The following is a 7,213-nucleotide window of genomic DNA, read 5'->3' on the forward strand; positions in this document are numbered from 1 at the left end:
GGGGGTCCTTTCTGAACCTCATGGCTCAAAGGGAGGGTCTCCCTGCCAGTTTTGTCTGACCCCGTCCTCTATGCAGTAAATAATCAAGTGTACCTTGCCATCGAAGCTTGTTAAATCACTGTCGCATTTACCATTGAACTCTAACCCACTGTTTTCTATCAATAGAGTGTATTGTTGCTTCTCTCTTACGAGTGAACTGCAGTCTCTGTCTCCATCCACGACATACGTCCACAGTGCCTGAATGTTTAGGCAAGCAGCGCGTAGAAAAGGTGGATGCATCTCCCACTTTATATCAAGTCCTTGAAAAGAATTCTAGCTGCAGGAGTGAGACTGTGTAATTCAAGATATGAGACAGATGAGACCTACAGAAATAAATAGGGTGAGATACTTGCTGTTGGTTATTTTGAAACTAGTTGTGTGTAATACAGTAAGTATCTCATTGTCTAATAAGATTTTGGTTTTAAATAGTTTGGTTTAAAACATATTCTTAGCAGTTGCTATTTTCCAGAAATTCTGTAAGACTTTTCCATAAGAATTGAGCTCAGTTCCAGTTCCAGAAGAAATGGGCATACTTAGGGCTAAAAACTGCACTCATATTAATGTCAATAGCAGCTGTGCATGAACACCCAAGGACAGACTTTTTTTCCTCAGGGTATGTTCTCCTTTGATGTTTCTAGAGTCTATAACCCTTTAGAGTTAATGGGAGTTACATGCTATAGTATGCATCAAGGAAAAAGATACACCCTGCAGTTAAATATAATAACATTCCTCTTCATAGACCAGTACTGAGCACTGTGTTCACGTTGCTGAAAAACATACCTTGAATGAGGCTCTGAACTAGCGATTTGTGTGGTTATTTGCATCTGTCAGTGGAAACAGAAATAGATATATTGAGTTTGTCGTGGCAATCGGTAGACTAACAACAAGTTCTTACTGCGCCATGACAAATCTTTAACATGGTAAATCAGCGGTTCTGCAGCCTGCAGCTGCCAGCTCCCTAGCAGAGTCCTGTCTGAGACAGGGACTAAAAGAGGAAGCGCTTACCTGCTGAAAGTGATTTCCCTCATGATTCTGGAGGCATGTGTCTCTCTAGGCCTCCTCTTGCCACTACACAGTGTGCAGACAAGACTAGATTTTCTATTTTTATATCATTACGTATGTCCCTGGAGTAGAATTTCTTTACAATTTTCCACCATTCCTTTTGGCACTGCATAAGCATGCACGTGTGTGTTTATGCACGTTTCTCGATGCGTTCATATACCTTTGCCGAACCTCTTCGCCCGGCTGTGAGACCGTCTAGTTCTTACTCTCATTACTTGTGAAGCTCGCCACCTATCTTCTTCCAGCTGCTGCTGCATAAGCACTTTGGTTTGGTGGGATTCTTTGTTTTGTTATGAGACAATATCAATAACTATTTAACAACTTAACCAGGCAGTGCCCCAGAAATGGGAATACGATGTTTACCTTTGAGCATATAGTATCATTTTATCTGCTTGCTCTGAATGACACCTTTTGCATGCAACACATTTTATATTGATGAAGCGATGCCGCAGCAGCTTCCTGCATCTGCTCTCCCTCTGCCTGAAAGTGGCTGTAATTATTAACATGATAGCTAATCAACAAAAATAGCTGCCAGACACTATTTAATGGCCTCAAATTTCAAACCTCCAGAAACTGAGGACATGAAAGAGAAAATGAGTGCACAGTGCACACACTGATTGCAATATGTTCATTCTTCTCTCTTACGCATTTTGTGTTGAAATCCAGCAGCATTGTTCTAATTATTTTCATGATAGCTAATCAACAAAAATAGCTGCCAGACACTATTTAATGGCCTCAAATTTCCCTCCTCCAGAAACTGAGGACATGAAAGAGAAAATGAGTGCACAATATGTTCACTGATTGCAATATGTTCATTCTTCTCTCTTACGCATTTTGTGTTGAAATCCAGCAGCATTGTTCCACTGGAGCCTGAGCCACGATACTGAACAGGAACCTGTTCTACAGTACTTGTTAAAAGAATTAAAACAAAGCCTGTGGATACTGCTAACTTGTGATTATCTTCCTTGAAAATACCCATCTTACACTGTAGTTGTAAACAAGTGGTATGCATGCTGTCTACTATGAATGGTCATAACACCATTGTTTTAGTTGAGTAAGCTTTATATTTTAAACAGTATTGCCATCTTGTGGCTCTGACAAGTTTTATCATTCCGTGAGAATTAAAACAAAGCCTGCGGATACTGCTAACTTGTGATTATCTTCCTTGAAAATACCCATCTTACACTGTAGTTGTAAACAAGTGGTATGCATGCTGTCTACTATGAATGGTCATAACACCATTGTTTTAGTTGAGTAAGCTTTATATTTTAAACAGTATTGCCATCTTGTGGCTCTGACAAGTTTTATCATTCCGTTCCTTTTTGCAACCCTTTTTTTCTTTATTGTGTTGGCAAGAATTCCTGAAATGCCGTGGCACATACAACAGAATTGGTATTGCCCCAGTTGCAAAACGTTCACAGAAAAAAATTAAAGCCTATATCTGAATGTCAGAAACTATTTCATCAGTCTTTCAACAAGAAAATTTATCTCCTTCCTCGGAAAGGAAGGGAGTAGATAGTTAAGGTTTTTATTAGAAGGGTCATTGTGAGACACCTGATTGTAAGAGCTGCCTTATTAATTATTGTCCACTTTTGAAATGGAGTTTGTTCCAGACACATATCCTTCAACCACTGTCTGGACTCTTCATCTGTGGCTCCCGGACCACTGGTAGTCCGCAAGATCATCCACAGTCCAAAAAGAGACCTGTACTATCTTAAGAGTACTTTTATTTCAGACATTAATGATAAGGGCTGAGAAAAATGTTCTGAATTCACAGTGGCAGAAGCCCAATTTCCCCTCCCGCCCTCAAAAAAATCATTGTTTTCTGTGCTTGCACAGCGCTAGTATTAAGGGACCATGCTCTGATTCACTTGTGGACAATGATGTTAATCAATAATAATGTACCACTGTCACCGGCCTCAGAGGACGCCCTACCAGAGTGCAAGACATGCAGCCCATTTGGCAATGGACGGGACCGCTCAGTACTTCAAAGAGTCAATGCAATTAGCCTCTTGGTCCAGAAGACTGAAGATGACAATGCCTTTGTCACCTTTGGTGACAGGAAAGGCTCAGGCCTTTTTACTGCACCAGTCATTTGTCAGATAACTCAAGAGCTCTGCCTTGTCAGATGAGTTGCTGAGCACCTGATGTTACGTGGTCCCACTGAAAGAAAGAGGCTGTGACTTCTGCTGGAGCTTAAGAGACAGGCAGGATTTTTTTTTCTCTCTTTTCGATGAAAAATGTCAAGCTGCTTATTGTCTGCTCAAACTTTTACTGTGACTTCGCTGGAGCTTAAGAGACAGGCAGGATTTTTTTTTCTCTCTTTTCGATGAAAAATGTCAAGCTGCTTATTGTCTGCTCAAACTTTTACAGAAAACAGCAAGTCTCATATCAGAACTCCTTATATTCTTGGTATTAAATCTTCTGGTGGCCCCAAGAGAGTGCCACCCATCACGCCCAGAGCCAGGGCTTTCCATATCTGAAGCCAAGGCCCTGGAAACAAGCGATGGTTTCCCTGGGGCTTCGCCCTTTCCCACTCATCTTGGAATTGTTCTACCTGGTATAAAATCAGTAGTTTTCAATATTCTGGATTTGAGGTCCTGTAGAAATCTCCCAAGTACTGAGCAGGTACCTCTGAAAATCCCATCTGTATAAAACGCTGTATAGTGTACATGAACTCATGAACTTGCTGTTTTTCTTTCAGGACGCTGTTTCAGGTTGAGCCTATGAACAAGGATTTCCTGTTTTGCAGGTAAATTCCAGGGACACCACATTGTCAGGGAGGGAAGTTTATTGACAAAGAGCTTTTCTTGATAAACCACAAATTCCTGACAAACTTTCTCCATATTAAGCTTATCAAAGCTGTACATGTTTGTGAAGTCTTTTGCTTTTGATGAATCAATGTCTTCTCATGAAAAATCCCCAGAGCCTAGGAAATCAGGCAATCCTTGATTTACAGTACGATGTGTGAAGAGATATGTATTTTTGGCATCTATGCACTCTACAAGATTACGCTCCAAAAGTCTATTCTGAATATTTTGAATTGCTAGTAAAAGACAACACACTTCTCCCGTCTCCCCTCCAAGCACAAGGAGTCTACAACAAGTGCTGCCATATAGTGGTGACTTCTCAGGCTGTACTACAAATCCTACACCATACTGTAGGTCACTTTACTCTCACCGTGTTGAGTTTTGGTCAAGCTGGTCCAAGTTGAAGCATTCCCTTTTAACTTTCCTGGCAATAAATCTAAAAAGATGAGTTTGTGGAAGTAGTATCTCCAGCCTGGAAAGTCCCAAGATGAGTAGCCTTCTAATGGAAGTAAGCTAAACACAAACAACAGGATCTGCATTTACACATGAGTTTCAGGCCTGAGTTATAATACTTATTGACATCCATTTTTTGTGCTTGAGCAGCGAGCACTGCTGGAGGACCTGTGCTACGTAGTTCCTATTTTTACTCCTAAGATGAGCAGCCTATCCTGAAAATACCATTTGCATTGGTAAGAAACTTTCTCTCTGTAACAAACCATAAAGCAAATATATGAAAATAAATTGAGATTTTTAACAATCTTTATGTCTTCTGATGGATAAACATAAAAGACATCATTCTTTCACTGTAATGATACTAGAAAACGAAGAGTTATCAGGGTTCAGGTTTCAGAACACACTACACATGACGTACTGCACATCCTTTACACCTAGAATCCAGATTGGGGAGATAAAGGATGGGGATTATGTTTATTTATGCATGAATATAGTGAACATCTGCCAAAATCTATCTAGTTATTTTAATTCGCCATTTCAACAAAGTTGACCATCTGCTCTGTCATCAGCAAAGATCTTGTTCTAAAAGCTAAATCAAAAGATCACCTGTCTTGTGCACCTTGTTCTCGCTTAACACAAACAAAATTTTAATGGTATCCATCTGTAGGCATGACGGCGACCTGAAGCAGGTACATGCTCATTGAGTCAACATTAGCAGCTGGAGTTGTAGTAAGAAATTAAAATGTTTAGACTATCAATAACGAAAAGGCATGAAATTAGGTGTACTGCTTAAAACAGTCACTCTGTATAACTGTAATACAGAATCTTCAGACACCTATAAAAACCAGTGACACAGAAATTAAATACATACGTTTTCCTCAAGATGATGCTAAAGTCTGCAGTGAAACTGCTGAACTTTTACCCTCTTTATATTTCAGGGTACACATTTAATAACACAGAAAGATTCTATCACTGCGTAAATATAAAATATAATGCAATAACACAAGAAATTGCCAAATTAATGTTTAATATGAGAAACCGAGTTTTGTAATGTTCTGATTTTTAATATAATTGCTCAAACTACAAAATAGTACATTCCGCTTTTTTATTTTTTTTTCTTGTTTCCCTCCCTGCCAAAATGAGGGAAAATAAGAGGTACGTGTTACATGACTTTAGTGCTCACTAACAGGAAAGAAAATGTTAGAGACGAGGATATTATCATATCATTTGAGTTAGTTAATGGGCTTTTATATTGCTTGCACAGCCATCACTGGCCTTGCAGAATTTTATTGTGTTAGTTTTAACAAGAAGACGGTGGAAGCTTTGCAGGACCGTAAAGACTTCAATAAAGTGTTAGTTTCTCATAGGAGGAAATCTGCCAGAGCCAGTGATCACTGGGGACTGACCCCCCCCGGCTCAGGCTGCCTGAGGAGCTGCGCCAGCAGGAAACTCCACGTGTTATTGCAGCCCAGGCCAGCTGAACCTGGGCCTCCAGACTGCTGCCCACACTTACAAGGCTTTGTTACTCTTGTCAAAAAACCTGAAGTTTTCTCTAATTGAGGCTGCAGGTAACTACATTGTTGATGCTCAGCACTTAGCAAAAAGGCAGCATTTATGTTACGTGCCTATTTGCAATTCACTAGAACTGTTTCATCTAGCACTGGAGTGAACTTGTTTCTGTCTGCTAAGTATAGCACTACCAGCAAAAATTACATGATTTCATCAATCTCTCTCAGTACCAATTAGTGGTTATTTTCCAGAACAGTCCAATTTAGATTAATCTAGACTATTACGTTATTAGTACTTACATTAATCTGATGATCATGATCCAGCTTCTTTAATTAGGCACACCAGTATGCCTATGTAAGATTGCTCTTTTGTAGACAAGTCTTTTCGTTAGAGATTCATTAGCCTTACCGACACATCACCCTGTGTGCCAAGAAACACCTAGCAATCGGGCCTCATCGCTGAATTACATGTGATCTTTCTGAAATATTTTTTAATTGAACAATCATAGGATTTAATTGAAGGAGCAGAGATGATTTGAAATAAAAAAAAATATTCTAGTTATGCTTTACTACATGCAAACTTAAGCTGTAGATTAGTAGAGGCAACAGATTAAAGCACGATATTTACTCGTGATGATAGCAAATGTCTTTATGAAAGCAAATTTCTTTTCTCTCATATGAATTTACCGTGGCTCCTTCAAAATACTCCTCACCACAGCACGTTGGCCAGGTCCACCCGCGGGACCCCATGTCGCGGCAAGGCCGCGTGGGGCCCATCCCGCAGTACCTGCACAAGGTAGGCGGGGCAGGGCTGGCCAGGGAAGCAGCCGCGGCCACCACCGCAGCCCGGTATGGCCAGGCAGGTCCTCGGCGAGGCGGCCAGGCCGCGGCCAAGGCAGGCAGCTGAGCCGGCCGGCTGGGGTGGTGAGGCTCACTGAGGTGCGGGGCCGGCCAGGGGCATGGCTGGGACGCAGCTCAGGCAGGGAGCGAGCTTCAGGGCACCTCCACCCGCTCCAGCGTGGGGTCCTCCATGGGCTGCAGTGTGGATGTCTGCTCCACCATGGTCCTCTCCACGGGCTGCAGAGGAACCTCTGCTCTGGCACCTGGAGCACCTCCTCCTCCCCTTCCTTGCCCTTCCTTGTCTGACCTCCTCGTCTGTCCTTGGTGGTCGCAGGGCTGTTCCTCACACTTTTTTACTCGCTCCTCTGCCTGTACAGCAGTTTCGCCCTTTCTTAAATACGTTCTGGCAGAGGCGCCACCAGTTTCCACCGAGGGGCTCGGCTGTGCCCTGCCGTGGGGCTGTTGTGGAGCCGGCGGGGACCGGCTGTGCTCTGGCCTTGC

Source organism: Aptenodytes forsteri, unplaced genomic scaffold (genome assembly GCF_000699145.1).
Source record: "Aptenodytes forsteri isolate BGI_AS27 unplaced genomic scaffold, ASM69914v1 Scaffold181, whole genome shotgun sequence".
In the NCBI taxonomy this organism is placed as follows: domain Eukaryota; kingdom Metazoa; phylum Chordata; class Aves; order Sphenisciformes; family Spheniscidae; genus Aptenodytes; species Aptenodytes forsteri.